Genomic DNA, 23,733 nt, shown 5'->3' on the forward strand with positions numbered 1-23,733 from the left:
AATATTTAGCTATAAAAATTGTGGGAAGACCTGATCTACTGATTATGGAGAAAGCTATTGGGGAATTCTCATGGGAAAAATCTTTTTTTTTAAGATTTATTTATTTATTTATTTATTTTTAAAGATTTATTTATTTATTCTTATTTATGATAGACACAGAGAGAGAGAAAGAGGCAGAGACACAGGCAGAGGGAGAAGCAGGCTCCATGCAGGAAGCCTGATGTGGGACTCGATCCTGGGTCTCCAGGATCACACCCCGGGCTGCAGGCGGCGCTAAACCGCTGCACCACCGGGGCTGCCCTCATGGGAAAAATCTTAACAAAAGTGTTCAACTCCATTGCATGAAGGAAAGTCTAATGAGAATCAGAAAATGACTCTACCCTCCTTTCCAAGTAATAAGCAGGGATTATTGCTGAGAGGGATCAATGTCAGGTCAATGTACTACTGAAATGCCCTTAGAACAAAGCCAAAGGATGAGGGCAGCAGGCCATGTTTTGATTCTCCCACCTATCCCATTTTCCCCTTTGGTGAAATTTCCCTAGACATCACATATCCTGGATATAGTATCCACGATCATGAGAACTGATTCATGCAGTGGATATATATATATCCATGCAGTGAAGAGTAAGAAAGCACATAAGTCTTCCATTTTACAGACCAAGTAAACAGGATCTAACTCTAGTGGGCAGCAGCCCAGAGAATTACCTGGGAATCTACCCACAATAAGGATGAAGAAACAAATATAGTGCTTAAGAGCTTGTACTTCAGTATTTAATTCATTCATTCATTAACTTAATTAATAGATTGGTTAAAGGTACCTCCAAGGGTACCTCACTAGATGAATGACTGAGGAAAACTGTCTTACATTTCCATTACCTTCTTTCCTTAACCAGAAAGTGGACATAATAACAGTATCTATAGTGTAGGGATATTGTGAGTTCCTGGCACAAAACTAAGTATTCACTCTAAAACAGTGATAAAACAGTAGCCCAGAGACTGGCAATGGTGTTGCGAAACCTGACTGACAGAGAAGAGTTAATAAGGAAACAGAGTGTCCCTTTAGTGAAGTCAGCCACAGTGTGTCACAGCATGCAGGGAATGGGCATCCATCCACACCCACATTGGGCGGCCTGTTAGCCAATTGGCCATCTTTCTAAAAATGGAACATGTGGTTGCAGTGCAAGACACCATCGAACTGACTTCAAGAGTCCTTAGCAAAGCTTAATCATAGATTAAAAAGTAAAATAAATAAACTCTCTGATTTGAAAATAATTTCTCTAAATCATCCAGTCTGTTTCCCTTTCCCTAGGCAGGACTTAAACATCTCAAAAAAGTGTAACACGAGTTTAATTTCAAGTATCTTAGAGAAATAATTTTCACAACCTCACCTAACAAGCTCTTTGAGCAGCTCACAATCTTTACCTCAGAAAGATTAAAAAAAAATTTGACTGGGTATACAATGATCATTTCTAATGCATAGTGAGTGATATTCTGTCTCTAATGGCCAATTCTTATTCTTTCTGAAGGGTTTATTTCCTTTAACCAACTTTTCAGATCAGTACATTGAATTTTTAATGAAAATGTATAATATTTTAAGTTAGAGTTCTACATACAATGTCATATTTAGAGCATTTGGATTTGAAACCATGGGTATGAATTTCAGTTTCAGCTTCCCACCACAGTTCAGGTTGACTCTCATAAAAAGGGAATAGTCTCCTATTCTCCCTTCCAAAATATACCTTGGTTTCATTGTCCTCAGCTATCCCACACATTAGACTCACCCAGGGAGCATTTAAAACATTCTGATGCTAGGGCCCCACCCCCAGAGAATCTGAGTTAATTGCCCTGGGGTGTGGCCTATCATTGGCTTGTTCTTTAAAATTCTTAGGTGATTCCAGCAAAGTTGAGGGCCAAGGGTCTCTGAGGAATTATGTAGGGAAAGGCATCAAATACCCCTTTCTCTTTCTTTTGTCCTTTAGTTTCACAATTTAGTCATTTTAAGAAAGATTATAATATGAACATGATCTCTTTAATTAAGAATACTCAGATGACTGCATAATGATTCTTTTTGTTTGAGTGATTTGGAGAGCAATGATATAGTAACTCCTACAGTTACTATATAAAATGGTCTCATAAATTGTATTTTAAAATTATTGAAACTGTGTTCACCAGCTAATGAACTTTTTCCCCCTCTATAAACCAAAGCAGACACAAATTTCTTTTTTTTTTGCTAGACACAAATTTCTCTAAAAAGTAAGTAATGACCATATTTCACCTTCCACAGAAAGAGGTATTCTGTTTCTAATAACATCACCACAAGTCTCCCAGGTATCCAGACCTGATTTTTCCATCTCTACCACAGTGCTTTGTAGTGAGTTAAATAAAGCTCATTTTATTTTTGATTTACAAACAAAAATACCCTATTTGGTGATGGGGGTTTGGGTAATCAATGCCTCCTACTATTTTATAGTGATTTTTAACTGTGATTCTGTTTGTGAACTCTGCCCCTGATGTTTCTGGAGCTGTTGGGTTCCTGCCTTTCCACACTGTTCACCAGATCTTCATTTAATAAATATTTCTGAAGCACCTAATATGTGCCACCTACTATTTTAAACTGTGGACCTACCATCAAGCAACACAGGCCAGAAGAGCCAGTTCTGTCACGGAGATTGCTCTTCAGAAGGGGAGACAGGATAAAAGACAAATAAACATGAAAATGTACTCTGTGTAGTAGAGAGAATGTAACAAGTCACAATCTCGTATTCCATACAACACACTTTGGGAAATTTTGGTCTCTATGTGCATCTAAATAAACTTTCCCCCTCCCTGGTTGTCACAGACTCTAAAATGACTTATTTAGTACCAAGAATTCTTTCACTTTCCTCTTACCAACAAACTCCTATGGAATTAGATCTAGCTTAACTTTCCAGAATTTCATCTGTTGAAAACTCACTCCATCCAACTCTTTCATCATGAAGTTCAGGAGAGAAATGTTGAGGGCAGCCCAGGTGGCTCAGCGGTTTAGTGCCTCCTTCAGCCCACAGCGTGATCCTAGAGACCTGGGATAGGGTCCCACATCAGGCTCCCTGCATGGAGCCTGCTTCTCCCTCTGCCTGTGTCTCTGCCTCTCTCTCTCTCTCTCTCTCTCTCTCTCTCTCTCTCTCTGTATCTCTCATGAATAAATAAATAAATAAAATCTTTTAAAAAAAAAGGAGAGAAATGTTGAAAGGCACATGCTGTAACATTTCAACTGAACTTACGCTTACTTGGAACTCTTAATATGTTGATTATTTTCCTCTTGCTTCTCTGTCATTTTTCAGCTGGTTTTTTACTCTAAATTTTCTTCCTATTCTAGTTCGTACACTGACCAAAGATGGGATTTTCCATCTCCTTCTATAACCTGGATATTCTTTCTCTTCACCCAGCACCTGAATTCACTTTGGCCAGTATGATTTCCCTGCACTCTTCTCAAGTTTTGTCGACAAGCCTGGAGGCTCCACACTATCAGGACTCAGCAAATACATATGCTATTTCCAACTCTGTTGGTATATTAGTTATTCAACAGTATTTACTGACCATCTACTATGTTCTAAGATCCATATGATGCACAAGGGTTACAAAGATGAACAATATATGGCCCATTTTCTATGAAGTCTACTGATGCTTTAAAGCAACAGGGGATAAGGCCAGTTGGTTAAACACACACACAAAACTATTTAAGTGGAGGCTCATAAATAACTGAAGTATAAAATTTTCACTTTAAACCCTTAAATATATACTGACTTAACAAATTTTTTAGATATAGGGTCCAGGTCTTTTCCATTGCTTATTGGAATTTTGCATGCTTCTTGTGTAGCCATAACACATCACCTATAATTTCTAGTTTTAAGTTGCTTAGACTAAGAATGCTATAACATTATAAAAGTATCTGGGTATCAAAACCATTTAGATTTTTGTGGGGGTTTTTCCCCAGTTTTATTGCTCATACCTATTCTGATAGCATTTGTTCTAGCATTTCATTATTACAGTCTTTCCAAAGTACTGATACATTTTCAAGAAACAACTCGCTTTCATTCCACACTTAATATTTCATCAGTCTAATGTTTAATTAAATTACGTGTTTTAAAATATCAAGTATAATTAACATAATCAAGTTTGAGTACAAACATGACTGACTCTTGGTAAGTGCACACCCCAGGGGAGGGAAACAAAGACATGCAAACAAGAGGGAGACCTTCCAGCTGGGAGCATTCAGTGCACCTTGAGTTATCTATCACAACATTTCAGAGACAGCAGGAATGCTTCAGTTAATTTGCCAAGCTGCTTAAGAGATCTACTCATATTATATTATTGTAATACAATATAAGTGGTTTAATAAAGGCTTATGCAAATTGTTGTTATATCTTAAAAGGATCCTTCCCTGTTAGCCAACAAGAATGTTGCTGTTTTGGACTTCTTTCTTCTTCTTTCTCCTTTTCTTCCTCCTCCTCCCCTTTCTTTCTTCTCCTCCTCTTCCTCTTCCCCACTTCCTTTCCTTCTCCTCCCACTCTTTCTCCTCCTCCTTCTTCTTTACCTTTGATTATTTCAAGTTATCTTATGGGACAAGCAATATAATTGCATAGTGAAAATTCTTTGAAGTAAAACAGTGAAAAGTATCTCTGCTACCCCTGCTGGCCCTTTTTCCCAGATGCAAATGTTACCAGTTCCTTCTGTGTCCTTGAGGAGTTTTTTTAAATGAATATAAAAACCCATCAAACACATAATCACATACATCCTTTTTCCTTTTATAAAAATACAAAATATTAGCATACTAGTTCTGCCACTCCTAGGAAGAGTTTTGAAATTTTCCTTCACTCTCATGGGAGACAGAATTTTCATCAAGCAGGTCAAGAACTTGTTAAATGCTCTGTGTTTACTGACTAAGGCTTCCAGCTGATGACCAGATTATGTCCCCATTACTACTATATCTTGATTCTATGCAAGTTTTGTAAAATATATCAAGAAGACATCATCTGTTTCCTCTCTAAGGTCAGTTCAACATCATTTCTTTCTCGTTTATTCATTTGTAAAGTATATATTTGGTGGACTCCCTTAGAGGTGTATCTTCTTGACATATAGTACTGTTAGACCTTCCCTCCTATTAGATTTTCAGTTATCACTTATTTATTTGGTGCATGAGATAAGTTATTTCAAGAAAATACTTCAAACAAGTCTTGGTATTTCCCTTTAGCTTATATGTGTGTATACATGTTGCAATGTGTATTCATTTTATTTACAAGCCATGTGCTTTACATTTGTCGTGGTATTTGAATTTTTAAGCAATACTTCCAGTCTCTTTAAATTATTTTCTCATGTGTGTCACTGAGAAGTTCTTTCAGTCTTATTTTTCTTTCCATGTCCTGTTTTTCTCCAATGAAATCAGCATCATGGCTTTATCTTACAATTTGTTTTGCTTTCTTTACATTTTCAATGTAGAACCCTCTTAAACAAGCCAGCTAACCTCTGGGAAAATACATTTGTTCTTTCCCATTTTGCAATATGTAAGTCACCCAAAAGCCTATCATTCCAGGATATTAAGTCATGGTTCAGGTATCTAATCCATTTCACTAACACTAACTGTATTGTCAGTAGCTCCCTTCCCAGAGATTCCTCTATCTTTTAAATGTTCTACTCCAATGAAAAAGAAACAATGGAAACATGGCCTATAATCCACTAGTTTCCTGCTTAAAAATTCACAGTCCTAAAGATATGTTCCTAATCTTTTGTTAGTGTCTTTTTTCTGTTCAAGAATAAACAATTTGTTAATTTGCCATCTTTGTTAATTACTTCGTTACTTCATCCAACAAATATTTATTTAATGCCCAAGGGCTGGATTTATTAAAAATTATTAAATTTGACAGTAATTTATTATTATATAGCTATAGTGTCTATAATTTACACTGGTAAATATTACATAAAAGTATGTTACAAAAGATAAAGGATTGGTGAGGAAGAAGTAACTAAATCTGGTGGGTAGCAAGGTAGTGGAAGCAAGTAGGAAGGCTTCACAGAAGACAAAATCTGGGATTTTAGAAAAAAGTAGGAATCTGTCAGGCAGGTAAGGTAGAAAAGCACATACAGGCAAGCAGAGGATTTTGTACAACAGCACAGAGATATGAGCACACATGTAAAGCCCAAACTAAGGAAACATAAGTAGTAATGAACAGGTGAATACATAGTTGGGAGATACTTTGGAGTTAGAATTTATAGGGTTTGCTGACCATTAGGATATGGGAAATGAGTGAAAGGTAGGATTCCAGAATGACTAAGTTTGGTAACGGGTAGACTGATAGATGGTGAAGTTTGAGATGAGGAAGTCATGAAGTGAGAACAGGTTTGGGTGTTAGACTGATCATGATAATGGACTAAATTCTGCACATATAGATTTTGAGGTAACTATAAGCTATTCAAGCAGAGGAGCCCTGTAAGGTATGAGAACCATTAGTCTGAGTCCAAGAGTGAAGACTGAATAAAACATAAGCATGGGTAATTGTTAAAGCTAAGTTTGATATGGATTGAAAAGTTAATAGAAGTAAACAAGTGGGGTATCTTGTATTAAACACTCTTTCAAGTAAGAGGTAAAATTTAGGATTTTTAAAATCCATTTATCTGTCTTAACAGGCTAGTAATGGAAAAATATACAGTACTAGTAATAGAAAACATTAGTAAGAGAAAAACCATAGAACTTCCAGGGAAGACGATGGAGGAGGAGGACCCTAAACTCACCTCATCCCACAGATACAACTAGATAACACTCACACCAGAGCAAACAACCTATAAAAGGACCAAAGACGGGATCCCTGGGTGGCGCAGCGGTTTGGCGCCTGCCTTTGGCCCAGGGCGCGATCCTGGAGACCGAGGATCGAATCCCACATCGGGCTCCCGGTGCATGGAGCCTGCTTCTCCCTCTGCCTGTGTCTCTGCGCCTCTCTCTCTCTCTGTGACTATCATAAATAAATAAAAATTAAAAAAAAAATTTAAAAAAAAAAAAAAAAAAAAAAGGACCAAAGACTGGCCAAACAAACTCCACAGCTAAATATAGAGAAGAAGCCACATAGAAAGCATAGGGACTCTGTAAGAACCTAAATCCTGCAGGTCTGAACATGAAGGGAAGCTGTGGACAGAGAGGGGTGAGAAACAGACTATCACATCAGGGAGTGTGCAAAGGGAAACAAAATCCCCATAGCATTTGGCTTTGATAATCAGAGGGGCTGAATTTTGTGAGTGCTTTCAACCAGTGGGACTTAAAGCCTGGAACTCTCAAAAGTAGCAGGCTCTGCTCTGCAAGGGACCAAAGGGCTATAGGAAGCTGACTCCCTGTCTCTAAAGAGACAGCATAGCAAAGAGCCTGCAGAGATACAGCTTAGAAGTAGCAGTTTGAAAAGCACCAGGGGCTCATAGGAGAAAAAGTTATCTACTAATCTCAGACTTCATTGAGGGATTTCTCCAGAAACAAAGGAGCTGCAGGCACCATTTCCCACCCCTGCCCCCTTCATTATAAACACACAACCACTTGCAGGAACCAGTGCAGAGCTTGCACTGACAACCTAACTTGCTTACACCACACCCCGCCCCCACCACTAGCCAGAATTGCCTCAGTCCCAGTGCTGTGGATCCCCTACCCCAGAAGACCCATGCAAACCTTGCCATCTGTCTCTTGCCTCCCCCAGAGCACGCACAACAGTATGCTAAAACTGTACACCCTGCCAGCGCAAGCTCTGTGGAACAGCCTCTTGCCTGCCTGGTCTCCACAGCAGCTGGCTGACCCAGCTCTTCCGCCTAGTTAAAGGAACCAGGACCTTTAACTGGTTCCCAATGCCAGGGAAAGGACCCACCAATGCCACCTAGTTAAAAGTGCACCTCCTGCCCACTACTTTCAAGAGCAAGAGACATAACTGACTCTCCTAACAGAGAAACTGATTCAGAGAGTTTTGCAAAATGGGGAGACAAAAGAATATGTCACAAATGAAAGAACAGAATAGAACCAGAGCAAGAGACCTAAGTAAAATGGATATAAATAGCATGTCTGATAGAAACTTAAAATAATGATCATAAAGATATGCACTGGACTTGAGAAAAGAGTGGAAGACATTCTAAATGAAATTAAGAATACCCTTGATGGAATAAATAGCAGGCCAGGAAAAGCAGAGGAATGAAATAATGAACTAGAAGTAATTAAACTGAACAAATGAAAAAAACAGAATTATGCAAAACAGGGACACACTTAGGAAACTCAGCGACTCCATCAAGCACAATAACATTCTTATCATAAGGATCCCAGAAGGAGAAGAGAGAGAAAAGGGTGCAGAAAATTTATTTGAAGAAATAATACCTGAAAACTTTCCTACCTGGGGAAGGAAACAGATATCCAAATCCAGGAAGTACAGAGATCCCCCAACAAAATCAATCAAAGGAGGTCTGCACCCAGACATATAGTAATCAAAATGGCAAAAAAATAATGATTAAAAAAATGAAAAGCATCAAGAGAAAAGAAGACAGGGATGCCTGGGTGGCTCAGCTGTTGAGTGTCTGCCTTCCGCTCAGGGCATGATCCTGAGGTCTAGTATCCAGTTCCACATCAGGCTCCTTGCAGGGAGCCTGCTTCTCCCTCTGCCTATGTCTCTGCCTCTCTCTGTGTCTCTCATGAATAAATAAAATCATAAAATTAAATTAAATTCAATTTAAAAAGAAAAGAAGACAGATTCCCAAGGGAAATTCCATAAGGCTACCGGCAGGTTTTTCAGCAGAAACTTTGCAGGCCAGAAGAGTTCCATGATATATTCAAAGTTTTGAAAGGGTAATATCTACAGTTAAGAATATTCTACACATCAAGGCTATCATTCAAAATAGAAGGAGAGATAAAGAGTTTCTCAGACAAGCAAGAACTAAAGGAGTTCATGACCAATAAAAAACCTTCAAGAAATATTAAAGGGGACTTTTTGAGTGGAAAGGAAAGGCCAAAAGCAATAGTATAAAAAGTATGTAATACAAAAGCAGGAAAAAACTATTTATGTATATACCTAAAACATGAAGGAGAGAGGAGTAAAGAATGGGTTCAAATCAAGCAACCATCAACTTAATAAAGACTGCTATATGCCAAAGATGTTATATATAAACCTAATGGTAATCACAAATCAAAAACCACTAATACATATGCAAAATAGAAACTAACAGCAACAACAAAAACAACAATAGAACAGATCAATGAAATCAGAAGCTGGTTCTCTGATAAGATTAACAAAATTGTTAAACCTCAGCAAGATTCATAAAAAAGAGAGAGAGAAGACTCAAATAAACAAAACACAAATGAAAGAGGAGAAATAACAACCAACACCACAGAAATACAAACAATTCTAAGAGAATATTATGAAAAAGTATATGCCAACAAGTTGAACAACCTAGAAGAAATGGATAAATTCCTAGAAACCTAATTTACCAATATTGAAGCAGGAAGAAATAGAAAATTTGAACAGATCAATTATCAGCAAGGAGATTGAATCAGGAATCAAAAAATTCCCTACAAACAAAAGTCCAGGACCAGATCATTTCTGATTCACAGGCAAATTCTACCAAACATTTAAAGAAGAGTTAATATCTATTCTTCTCAAACTATTCCAAAACCTAGAAGGAAAACTTCCTATTTCAGTAGGAAGATACTGCCAGTATCACCCCAGTACCAAAATCAGATAAAGAACCCACAAAAAAAAAAAGAGAGAGAACTATGGGCCAATATTTTCAATGAATATAAATGCAAAAATCCTCAACCGAATACTAGTAAACCAAATCTAACAATACATTAAAAAAATTGTTCAACAAAATTAAGTGAGATTTATTCCCAAGATGCAAGGGTGGTTCAATATTTGCAGATCAATCAACGTGATACATCACATCAATAAGGGAAAAGATGAAAACCATATAATTATTTCAATAGACACAGAAAAAACATTTGACAAAGGACAACATCTATTTATGAAAAAGCCCTCAACGAAATAGGTTTAGAGGAAACATATTTCAAAATTAAAAAGGCCATATATAAAAACCCCACTGTGAACATCATACTCAATGGAAAAAAACTGAAAGCTTTCCCCCTAAGGCCAGGAACAAAACAAAGATGTCCACTCTCATCACTTTTATTCAACAAAGTACTGTAATTCCTAGCCACAGCATTCAGGCAACAAAAAGAAAATAAAAGGCATCCAAATCGGAAAGGAAGAAGAAAAACTTTCATTATTTGCAGATGACATGATACTCTATATAGAAAACCTGAAAGACTCCATGAAAAAAAAAAAAAAACTAGAACTGTTAAATGAATTTAGTGAAGTTACAGGATACAAAAATCAATGTGCAGAAATCTGTTGCATCTCTATACACTAATAATGAAGCAGAGGAAAGAGAACTTAAGAAAATGATCCCATTTGCAATTGCACCAAAAAGAATAAAATACCTGGGAATAAATTCAACCAAGGATGTGAAAGACCTGCTCTGAAAACTATAAAACCCTGATGAATACTAAAAAAACAAACAAACAAAAAACTGATGAAATAAATTGAAGATGACATAAAAAAAATGGAAAGGCATCCTATGTTCATGGATTGGAAGAACAAATATTGTTAAAATGTCAATCCAAAGCAATCTACACATTTGATACAATCCTTATCAAAATACCAACAGTATTTTTCACAGAACTAAAACAAACAACCCTAAAATTTTATGGAAGCACAAAAGACCTGAAATAGCCAAAGGTATCTTGAAAAAGAAAAGCAAAGCTGAAGGAATCATAATATTGCATGTGAAGTTACATTACAAAAGTGTAGTAATCAAATCAGTATGGTACTGGCACAAAAATAGACTCATAAATCAATAGAAGTGAATAGAAAATCTAGAAATAAACCCACAATTATATAGTCAATGAATCCTTGACAAAGTAGAAAAGAGTCTCTTCAACAAATGGTGTTGGGAAAACAGGACAGCTATATGCGAAAGAATGAAACTGGACCACTTTCTTACACCATACACAAAAATAAACTCAAAATGGATCAAAGATCTAAATATGAGACTTGAAACCATAAAATTTCTAGAAGACAACACAGGCAGTAATATCTCTGACATCAGCCATATCAACATTTTTCTAGATACATATCCTGAGGCAAGGGAAACAAAAGCAAAAATAAATCATTAAGACTACATCAAAATAAAAAGCTTCTGTACAATAAAGGAAACAACCAACAAAACTAAAAGGCAACTTACTGAATGGGAGAAGATATTTGCAAATGACATATCCGAAAAAGGATAGTATCCAAAGTATATAAAAAACTTAAAAAACTCAACACCAAAAAAAAAAATAAATAATCCAATTAAAAATGGGCAGAAGACATGAATAGACACTTTTCCATAGAAGACATACAGATGGCCAACAGACACAAGAAAAGATGTTCAACGTCACTCATCATCAGGGAAATGCAAATCAAAACTACGATGATACATCACCTCACACCTGTCAGATGGGTCAAATCAAAAACACAAGAAACAAATGCTGGCATGATGTGGAGAAAAAGGAACATTCATGCACTGTTGGTGGGAATGCAAACAGTGCAGCCTCTGTGAAAAAATAGTATGAAGATTTCTCAAAACATTAAAAATAGAACTGCACTACAATTCAGTAACTACACTACCGGGTATTCACCTAAAGAATACAAAAACACTAATTCAAAGAGATACATGCACCCCTATGTTTATAGTAGTATTATTTACAATAGCCAAGATATGGAAGCAGACCAAGTGTCCACTGATAGATGAATGAATAATGAAAAGGTGAAAATATATTTATATATATATGAATTATTATTCAGCAATAAAAACAAATGAAATGAATTTGCAAGGACATGGATTGAGCTGGGGAGTATAACGTTAAGTGAAATTAGAGAGTGAGAGAAAGACAAATACCATCTGATTTCACTCACATGTGGAATTTAAGAAACAAAACAAATGAGCAAAGGAAAAGAGAGAGAGAGACACACAAAGAAAGAAATATACTCTTAACTATAGAGAATGAACTAAGGGTTACCAAAGGGGAGGTGGGTGGGGGGATGGGTGAAATAAATTGTTGGGAATTAAGGAGTGCACTTATGATAAACACTGGGTGATGTATGGAATTGCTGAATCACCATATTGTACACTTGAAACTAATATACACTGTATATTAACTATACTGGCATTAAAATTTTAAAAATAAGAAACAATAGAAAGAGCAAGAGAAAATAGTAGTAGAAAAAGTATATAATGTTGTTCTTAGGGCCAAGAACAGCAACTCCAGATTCTTTTCAATCTTTTTTGGTAATATTACAACAGATCCTCCCTGAAAATTAGACAGACTATAATCAATAAGTTACTTCAGGTACCTTCAACTGAATTGACCAAATCTTTGCACCCATTTACTAATTTAACACTTGGTCTGTAACTTGCAGTTACTGCTATCATGATGACCTAGCAACTGGCTACTTTTGGATATTTATGAAAGTCAGAGGAATAATGGGCCAAATGTGACAAATGATTATTCAATTAACCCTGTGATTTGGTTGCAAAAGTTATTGATTATTTAGTATTTTAAGTTTAACAATGAATTCAATATAAATGAAAAAACTTTAATATGTCCTCAATATGTCACTCTATTGGCTGGGAGTAGTTTCACTGTTTTTTAAAATATTTTATCATAACTATGAAGTGGCTTAATTTACAAAGATGAAAAAAAAAGCAAGACGTTCTGAAAATTCCAACAAGGAGACACCAAAAATCATCTATGAGAAAAGGAATTCAGGCAAAGCAGAATTGCAAAATGCTGTGCTGTTTCATGAGGGAAGCATACCCAGAGGGGAGAAACTGGGCTGAATGAATTTTCCTTTTGTACAATTCAGGCTATATAGGAAAATTGCCAGGGATGTGACAGAAAGCTAAGCTTTCAGATTCCTTTCACTTCCTTGCCATTTTCAAGAGCAAACCAAATATGTTGAATCTTTTTGGTCTAACATCATTTCTACCACCATGCTCCTTTATAGACTGCAAACTGAAGACATTCTAATTCAAGCTACAAGGATTAAACTTTGTTCAATTTAAAATTGTATCCAGTACCTAGGTTAGCTCCTGGTCGTTGCAGTTGGTCAAATATTTGTTAAATTAAATAAATACATTTTAGCTATACCCATCTCCGTGCAAAATGTCTCTTTTGCAAGCCTACAGTGGTGTTAGTTAGATGAGCAATTCTTCCTCTAGTCTAACCTATGAATAGGCCACCATGATGCCTTCATATTCTTCAGAATTTTAAGGGGAAAAAATCACATAAAAATGTAGATCTAATAGATGTGTGTATATGTTGTAAAAACCTTATTTAAAACACTAGTGACAATGATAGTAAAAGCATCTATTTACTTTCAAATTCTGCTTCAAAACACTCATTTTTTTTAAGCAGCTAATAAACTCTGGGCAAGGACAATGCTGACCCCATTTCTTTTGCCTCATATAATCTCAGTCATTATTGACATCTCTATTATCATTGGCATCTCTATTTCATTTCTCTTTACAATCCAGGACAGAAATCATGTTTATATTACATACCAATCTTCTCTCCTTACTTTGTTCTTCATTGTACTCTCCTTCTCTCCCTCAGAGACCAATTATTTATCACCTGCTATAAGTTAAGTACTGGAAACACGAAGGCAAATGATACTTAGATTCTACTCTCAAATAGTTTATAAGCCTATAGAGTAAATCAACAGTCATAATAATTGCGAAATGTACTGTGGTTCGCATGTAGAAAAGGCAGATAATTCTGACTTCCCAAAAGAGGTAGCACATGGACTTGAATGACAAGTTGAAGTGAAGCAAGGAGGTAGCCATGTGCAAAGTAGCATGGAAACAAGGGAAACCACAGCACATTCAAGAAGTAAGTAGTTTTAAAGAAGACTCTAGATAATAAAAGATGAGATCAGTAGCTAGGCAGAAGTAGGTAGGACTAGATAAGATCACTTAAGTCTCTATGCCATCCTAGGAGTTTGACTTTAACCTGAACCCTCTCTATAACATTTAGTTAGAATAGCATTTTCCGTAATAGAAAAAGGGTTCTCTGATAACACAACTGAAAATATACTGAAGGCAGAATAAGAATACAGGCAGAAACACAGTTTAGGAGAGGCTGTTATTCTACTTTAGAAATGACATCTGAATTATGGTACTGAGAGAGGGGAAATTTAGCTCAAAGCACTCCAACTAGTTGGGAGGAGATGACCATAATCCTCCAGGAAAGAAATGATGTTGTCCTAAAACAAGGCTGGGGCAGTAGATATAGGAAACAAAAGAGATGAATTTAAGAGATTTTCTCTCTCAATTTCTATACAACATGCCTATTGTTTTTAATTTCTTCTTAGAATCTAAGTATATGTGAGTGAAAACTGTTGACTTTCTTGTTTTATAGACTGGATAAAAATTGTCTAATGTTATTTTCAGTTGTAGGTATTTGAGATTAAGATCTAAATATAAGTACACTTATAACTTATAAATTTATAACTTACAAATGTACTTATATTTAAGTACATGTAAGAGTGGTTATAACACTTATAACCAACTCTTAGCTGGAGGTACATGCTATAAAAGAACTTAATAATCAGTCAGAATCCTAGTGAGCCAGCTTCCTAAATGGACGAAAGTATCTGGTAGAAAAAAGAGCTTGAAGAGTGAACCTGTTAAAATGTAAGTTAAATCATCTCACTCCTACTCAAAATCTTTCGATGTCTTTCCATCTTGCTCTGAGTAAAAGTCAGTCCTTGACTTTTTATTGATTTTATATTAACAATAGGCTACACGGGAGTAGGAACATGACTCTCTGACTTCAATTCTTCATGTCCTACTACTCTTTCCCCTTCATTATGAGGTGGCATTTTTTTTTTGTGGCAAAATATTTTATTGCTGCCACCCATGGTGGACACTGGGGGTCATGAGGAGTCGGGTGTATCACAGCATCTTCTCGAATAGCGCAATGGCCTCATCCACCTTCTTGAGCTCTGCTTCTGTCTGTTGGAGCTTGGCTCTGTCGGCCTCCTGGACTCCAAGGGGCACCTTGACAGGGTAGCCAGAGGCAGCGCGGCGCTCCCGCAGACGCTGTGCCCGCTGTGCCTCGCTGCGCTTGGCCTGCAGCTTGCCCAGTTCCCGGGCCGGGTCCACCAGGCCCTGCAGCTGCAGGTGGACGGAGCAGCGGTCAGATGCCAGGGCCACAGCACAGCCCTGTGGTGCAGGAGCCCCCAGGGCCAGGACAGCCACCACACCCGCGCTGGCCAGCTCCTGCACGTAGGCCGACACTTGGCACATCCTGGAGAAAAACCTGAAATCTGCATCCAACATCGACGACGTGCTGGGCCACCACACGAGCTTCCTGGACAACTGTCTGAAGGACTGCATGCTGACCAACCCCGAGCTGCTCAGTCTTCTCCAGACTCATGTCCGTGTGCGTCATGTGTACCAACTGCATGCAGAAATTCACGCAGAGCAGGAAGCTGGACGGGGAGCTGGGCCGGCTGGCGTTGGCGCGCGGCACGATGCTGGGGCCGCCCACGGAGGCTGAGCGGGCAGAGGAGCGCGCCCGCAAGGAGCTCGCCAGGAAGTACTGGGCGGAGCACGTGGACGCCCCTCAGCTGGCATCCAGCTTCCAGGCGACCATCAACAAGTTTGATAAGAATTTCTCGGCGCGCTTGCTTGACCTCCTGGCCAGGCTGAGCCTCTACAGCACCAGCGACTGTGAGCGCAGCATGGCCAGCGTCATCTCCAGTCTGGACTTCAATGGCTTCTACACGGAGCGCCTGGAGCGCCTGTCTGCAGAGAGGAGCCAGAAGGCAGCCCCCCAGGTGTCCGTCCCGCGGGCCCCCCCAGCATCAGCGCCCAGGGTCGCCGTCCCCGCTCAGTGAGGCCGCAGGTGCTGTGGAGACAGGAGCTCAGAAGCTTTTACCTGAGTATCGCCGAACCACGTGTTGTTACCGTTTAAAGTCTGGATGTGGCCCCTCTCGCTGCCCTCGTTTGTTGGGGCCCCGGGTTCCGCTCTGCAGCAGCCACCCCTGACCAGAGTGGGTGTGTCCACAGCCGTGCTTCCGTGAGCTTGCTTCAGTTGTGCAGGGTGACTTTTTATAATGTGTTTGTTCTCAAATAAAGACAAAGTGAAAACACACACACACACACACACACACACACACACACACAACTCCTTGCTGTTTCTCAAGTCCACAGGCACACTTGGGCATTGAGGACTTGCTCCTTGTTTCCCAATTATTCTCCTAGCTTGCTCCCTCGCCTCCTTCAGGTTTTTCCTTACCTTATCACTTTATTTAAAAATAAGTATCTCTCTCACTCAGCATTCTCTGGCCAATTTTTTATTTTTCCATAACATTCATCACAATCTAATAAACTTTATATTTTACTTATCTTGTGTAATATCTATCTCCGTCTCTTCCACAACTAGAGAATAAGTTCCATGAGGACAGGGATGTTTAATGTTTTTCTTTCTCTCTAGTGCTTAGAACAATGCCAAGAGCATTGTAGAAACAAATGAATAAACTGTTAATTGACGTGACTGTCAATCATGGTGTTTGTTCCAAAGACCTAATGGATTGACTGGCAAAATCATGACCATGGAAAGAATCCTACAGTTAGTTATTGTCTTTTCCATCAGGAAATCACTAGCAAAGTCAGATATAGTCTGAACTGTTTATATGAACACAGAATTTTATATAAGGCACCATAATTAGAACTTGGTTCATAATAATTAATTTATAACCATCTTTGCATGACAATTAATGACTATAAAGCTGTGTTAAATTCTTTAGCATGGTATAAAAGCTGTGCTTATTCATAACTGCAGCTTTCTATCCTAACTGGTAACAAACAAATGCTCATTATTCATTACCATTAAGAAAGCTTTTTGTTGAGAGTAATTCCATTGCCTTTAGCTTTGTGGTTAGACATCTTAGGGTCTTAACTTGAAGGTGATCGTGTCAGTTGAAGCAATCATCACAATTAACAAAATTAAATTACTGAGTGATATATCCAAAGACTCTTTTTATAATGGTCTTAATTTTTGGAAGGGTTTTATTGCTATTTGATCTTAAAATACATAAATGAGGGGGATCCCTGGGTGGCGCAGCGGTTTAGCGCCTGCCTTTGGCCCAGGGCGCGATCCTGGAGACCCGGGATCGAATCCTACGTCGGGCTCCCGGTGCATGGAGCCTGCTTCTCCCTCTGCCTATGTCTCTGCCTCTCTCTCTCTGTGTGTGTGTGTGACTATCATAAATAAAAAAAAATACATAAATGATTCCTCATTATAAAAAAAACAACTAATATAGACATAGAATTTATTTTTATTTTTATTTTATTAGACATAGAATTTATTTTTTTTTTAATTTTTTTTTTTTATTTATTTACGATAGTCATACAGAGAGAGAGAGAGGCAGAGACACAGGCAGAGGGAGAAGCAGGCTCCATGCACCAGGAGCCTGACGTGGGATTCGATCCCGGGTCTCCAGGATCGCGCCCTGGGCCAAAGGCAGGCGCCAAACCGCTGCGCCACCCAGGGATCCCTAGACATAGAATTTAAAAGAAAAAGTTTGCCTTCATCCTTCTCCCTAAATCCTGTCCTCCCCTGAAGTAACAAATATTAGTAGTTTGGCATATATTTTTCTATGCTTTTCCTGTACATTTACACAAATATGCACACCCAGAGTTTTAGTTTTGGAAGATATATATCTATGTAATATAGATATACATAATTATAATATATACATACACAAATACATATAATCATATATAATTTTTTGAAAAGTGATTTCTTTACATAGCAGTGTGTTTTGAACCTCTTCCACATCAGTACACACTGAGTTCAGCAATCATATATCTAGATTTATCCTACTTTCTTGGTTTAATTACTGAAAGTGTCCCAACCATACTTAAGTATTATGAACTATAGACAGGTAGGATCTGACAGCTAAATATATTGTGAATTATTTTAATTGTATATATCATTTCTCTAAATTTTACATTAATTCCTTATCTTTTCAATAACAAATACTTTATTTACAACTTTGAGTACAACAAATAAATAGGTATTGAATATAAATCACTCTAGCTCTTAAACATAAAATCTCATTTCATTAGAGGAAGCAAAACTTAATCAGATTCTTTTGCATTTTTCATATTTTGACTACATCTCCTAATTTGATCTTCAACAAATTTCATCAAGGTTGAGTTAACTTTCATCCCAAGGTCAACATGGATCACATTGTTTGTCATTCTAGTATGGAGCTGACACCTAAAATGTTACCTGTATAATTTTTTTCAATAATTTATGAAGAAATGGAGATAACAGGCTTCCTCACTGGAGAAAATGAATAATGATTTCCAGAGGGACAGAGAACAAGCAATTTATATATGTATATTTATATAAAAATATGTATATTATATACATATATAAACACTCTTAATATTCTGTAGACAAAAGATTTTCTTGAATTACTCTCTCACATGAATATATGCTGTTTGTCACACACGGTTGTCAAATAATATTTCTCTTTGTTTATATGAAAAAGCCATTTAGTGAGGTATTATCTTTTCTCTGAATAAGCACATTGTTCTTTAATTAACAAAAATTAAATATAAAAATAGAAGTTAACAACAGCAGGAATTCTGAATAATAACACGATATTCATCCTTTAGTTATAATAGTCTTTGTGTTTTATCAAAATCCCATTACAACTAACAACAGACATAGAATTGGATTTCAGCATTTTGATTATATCCTGATTAATATCTAACAAATCCTCATCATTTCCACACCTTTTAACGGGTGATTTTAAAAAAAGTCAGGGATCCCTGGGTGGGTTAGCGGTTTGGCGCCTTGCCTTTGGCCCAGGGTGTGATCCTGGAGACCTGGGATTGAGTCCCACGTCAGGCTCCCTGCATGGAGCCTGCTTCTCCCTCTGCCTGTGTCTCTGCCTCTCTCTCTCTCTCCCTATGTCTATCATGAATCAATCAATCAATCAATCTTAAAAAAGAAAAAAAGCCAAATCTGGACGTTCAGAAAATACCAGAGAATAGCAACTGGAAATAATTGATCTCTACCTATTTAGGATCAATTTAATAAACTGTGGTAAATTAGCTGAACTGAAACTTTCAGGCTTGGCCAATTTATCTTTATATATGTACTGACACATTCTCAAACAAGACTTCCAAATTATTAGATAAATATTCCTTTTATAGTAATTCTACACCTTTATCCACTTTGCATAAAGATCGCCTACATTAATTTATGACATTCTGCATACTCTTGAGATTGTTCATAGGAGTTCACTAATGACAGTCTAGGTGTGAGGAATAAAACTTGGTTTTCCTGCTATTTGACTCTACAATTGTTATAATTCCCTCGGCTCAGATTCAAGTTGTAATTGTTATATGAAATGGGATGCGAAAGACAATTACTTGCTGTCTCATTCCTCTGAATATTTCAAAGCATTGTCATCATAACAGGAGCTCTAATGGTAATCACGGTCCATCTTTAAACTTGAGTGAAAAATTTTAGAAAGAAAAAGATCTTTTTTTTTTTTAAATCCCAGAGTAATAAAGCATTAGTCACAGCCAATCCCACCCAAAACTCAGTTTCATAGAAATTAAGCTTGTTTTCTGCCAAGTTTGATCATAATTTCTAGAATGTAGTCCTTACAAATGCAGTCATTCACATATTTTAAAACAATATTGATTGAAAGGTTTTTAAATTTATTTATTTATTTATTTATTTGTTTATTTATTTATTTATTTCTTACTTACGAGAAAGAGACAGAGACAATGTGAGCAGGGTAAAGGGAGAGGGAGAAGGAGAGAAGTAGATTCCCCACTAAGCACAGAGCCCTAAGCAGGGTTCCAATCTCACGACCCATCATGACCCATGATTCATGACCTGAGTTGAAACCAAGAGTCAGATGCTTAACTGACTGAGACAACCAGGCACCCCTGATTTGAAAGTTTTTAACAATCTGCAATTAAGGTGAAAATTTGATTAAAAAAAAATTCACGTATATGAAGTGTCCAGAAGAGGCAAGTCCATACAAACAGAAAAGTAGATTAATGGTTGCCTAGGGCTGGAAAGCTGAGTAAGGCTTGGGAGAGAGGGGAGAAATGGACTGATTGTTAATTGTTATGAGGTTTCTTTTAGGAGTGATGAAAGTGTTCTAAAATTGATTGTGGTAGTGGTTTTTCAACAGTGAATATACTAAAAACCACTGAATTGTCTACTTTAAATGGGCAAATTGTATGATATGTCAACTATAGTGCAACAGAATTGTTAAAAATGTCAATAGAGATTAAGAACAAAAATTTTTAATGATATAGGCAAATTATGTGATAACATTAAGGGAAAAAGCTGAAAGCAAAATAATTTATCCATATATGTCCAACTATATGTAAAGTATATAGCATTTATTTCCTAATTTTCTTATTTTCACTTAGTCTATGAAAGTATTCATTTGCACATTTTCTTCTATTTTTCTGTGTATTTATCTTATATCTCCTTAACTTGGCAATAGGAGCCTGTGACCAAAACTCAATATTGTATCTCTTTCTCGTTTCTCACACAGAACCTGCTAAGGTCATTTATATCTAGTGAATAATAAAAAGCATTGCTAACTTATTAGACAGCTGATCCTAGTATACTAAAATTTTAGACATATGACTCAATACATACATTTAAGAAAAGCATTTCCATCTTCATGATATGGAGTTTGGAATAAAAATATATTTGCTCGGGATCCCTGGGTGGCGCAGCGGTTTGGCGTCTGCCTTTGGCCCAGGGCGCGATCCTGGAGACCTGGGATCGAATCCCACGTCGGGCTCCCGGTGCATGGAGCCTGCTTCTCCCTCTGCCTGTGTCTCTGCCTCTCTCTCTCTCTCTGTGTGACTATCATAAATAAATAAAAATTTAAAAAAATATATATTTGCTCTATTGTATTTAATTCCAAATGTTTTCATTTGTACAATTTGCACCCAGTGTTAGATTGAAAGAAAAGAAATTATTTGGAAGTATCTTTCAACCAATTTCATTCTTTATATTAAAGATATAGTTGAGGCAATTAGATATCAAAGTAATCTGAGAAAAGGAAAAATTAGATTGAAAATAATCATACTGGTAACAATAACTACATTATAGAGCATTTATTCACATTCCATAATTTATTATTTCATTAAATTATCCCCCAAATCCTAAGAGATAAGTATTATTCCTATCCCCTTTTTGCAGATAATAAAATAGAAGTTTGCAGAGTTTCAGTAACTTGCCCAAGTTCATAAAGCTTATAAATAACAAAGATTCAAACTGAGGTTTAGTTGATTCCAGAAACTGAGCTTTAAACCACAAAGCTATATATCTTCAATTTGCCAAGAACATGTTGTTTTTGAAAATCACACATTTCAATCACTTCTCTCCTTTTTGGAATTAAGTTCATTAAAGATTTATAGAAGTTGACAAGTTACACTGAGTATAAAACCAGGAATATTGTCTCTCCCTTTTTTTGCAAATAAAAAAATAGGTATTTTGGAAAGATGTTTTTCCTAAGCTTCATAACTTTGGTGATTTTGGACTAGAAAAGGTAATTCCACCGCATTTCAATCCCTTAAATAAACTTAGCCACCTTGCTGAGTCACACTAGTCCCTCCTGAAGAGTACCCTCAATATCTGCATTAAAGTTTCAGAACTGGGATCCCTGGGTGGCGCAGCAGTTTGGCGCCTGCCTTTGGCCCAGGGCGCGATCCTGGAGACTCGGGATCGAATCCCACGTCGGGCTCTCGGTGCGTGGAGCCTGCTTCTCCCTCTGCCTGTGTCTCTGCCTCTCTCTCTCTGTGTGACTATCACAAATAAATAAAAATTTAAAAAAAAAATAAAGTTTCAGAACTTCTCAAGCCCTGCTCTTTTGACACCACCTTCCCCCCTTATTTTTTATTCTTATCAAACTCTTTTTCTTTATGAAGACTTTTCCTTGGTAACTCAGTTTTGACTCTAGCACCAACAGAATCTGTTCCCTGGCCCAGTGTGCTAACATTTTTGATAAATGATACCTCACTCCCCTCCCACCTCTGAGCTACCAGGACCTCACTTTCATCAAACCACACACACACACACACACACACACACACACACACACACACACACCCCTGACAAAAGTAGGCAGGCTATGCTAATGGAAGCAGGCAACACACACTTCTCTCCAGCAATACCTCTCCAGGTCACATTTATAGAGACTTAAGCATTATTTAGGAGGCATAATCTTAGATAGAAGAACCTGAGAGCATTTTCTGACCTCTGGGGAGGGAGTACAGGGAAAATATGGAACAGAAAGGATTCTTCAAAAATCCAGTAAAATTCTGCAGATTTATCTTAGAAAAAGCCTCTAGGGAAGAAATCCTTCAACAATTCTGTGTCGTTCAGTTCAAGGTCCAATAATATTTTGTGGAAGGAATAGTTCACAAGAAGGCAATTTCATTTTTTTAAAGATTTATTTATTTATGATAGACATAGAGAGAGAGAAAGAGAGAGGCAGAGACACAGGAGAAGAGAGAGAAGCAGGCTCCATGTCAGGAGCCCGACGTGGGACTCGATCCCGGGACTCCAGGATCGCAGCCTAGGCCAAAGGCAGGCACTAAACCACTGAGCCACCCAGGGATCCCCAAGAAGGAAATTTCAAATCAACAAAATCAAACTAAGACACCAGGGAGTGGGACAATGTGAAATAAATGAAACCGGAGGGAATAAAATTTAGGATTTGTTGGCAGCCTCTGTTGAAGAAGGAAGAAGAGAAAGAGGAGAGGGAAAGAAGGAAGGAGGGAAGGAAGGAAAGAAAGGAGGAAAAGGAGGAAGGAGAGGGACAGAAAGAAAGAACTGGGGAGGAAAAGAAGGCAGGCAGGGAAGGGAGGGAAGGAAGAGGTGGGGGGAAGGAACTATTCAGTCTGGTGAGAAAGACATGAACTTTTTATTAAAAAATATGTCAGAAACTGAAATTCCATTACTGTCTCTAGCAAACTAGAATGTTCTGTCTTTCTCTTTTTGCTCAGTCATTTTCTCCTAACTCTTAATCTAACCTCTTCCTTCAGAGTTCATGATAAGTATTTTTCTTCACTATGATATTTGTCATGCATATGTACAGCCTTTGATTCTTCTTGCATAAACGTAAGCAGTTGCATACTGCCTGGTCCATCTCCCTAACCTCTACTATTCACTCTTTACCTCCCAAGTGCTTGGGCTTCCTCTAGCACAGCTACAATCACATCTTCTGCTCTCAATAATCATAAAGTACAAATCTGTCTGGCAGAGAAGGCCAAACATGAGTTGGCCTCAACTCATACTTCCAACTGATCTTATTTCTCAGCTCTTGGCTTCTTATTAATAAACTTCAAGGTTTTGATGGCACACAAGCAATAATGCCCTCTGAGTCCCAATCATGGGCACCTATCTAGTTGTCTTTCTATCAGGAGAGTGGTAAAGGAAACAGCAGAAGCAGCTCCTCCCCAGAGAAACTCACAGCCTAATGAAGGCAAAATTAACTTCAGCAATGAACTTAGAGTTATACTGAAGATGCACTTGCACTTACTCAGATGCTTTCTAAAGAAGATCTGAAGAAGGGCAGA

The 23,733-nt window shown here is 37.6% G+C and overlaps 1 protein-coding gene across 1 annotated transcript in view; it reads right to left on the reverse strand.

Moving 5' to 3' along the window:
• Positions 1–20,900, reverse strand: part of LMNTD1 (lamin tail domain containing 1) — a 381,533-nt gene extending 360,633 nt beyond the window's left edge. Inside the window, exon 1 of the mRNA XM_055318804.1 lies at positions 20,801–20,900. The gene's annotated coding sequence lies outside the window, so the exon portion shown is untranslated. The remainder of the gene's footprint in view (positions 1–20,800) is intronic.
• Between the last annotated feature and the right edge of the window lie 2,833 nt (positions 20,901–23,733).

This window comes from Nyctereutes procyonoides, unplaced genomic scaffold (genome assembly GCF_905146905.1).
Source record: "Nyctereutes procyonoides isolate TBG_1078 unplaced genomic scaffold, NYPRO_anot_genome, whole genome shotgun sequence".
Lineage (NCBI taxonomy): Eukaryota > Metazoa > Chordata > Mammalia > Carnivora > Canidae > Nyctereutes > Nyctereutes procyonoides.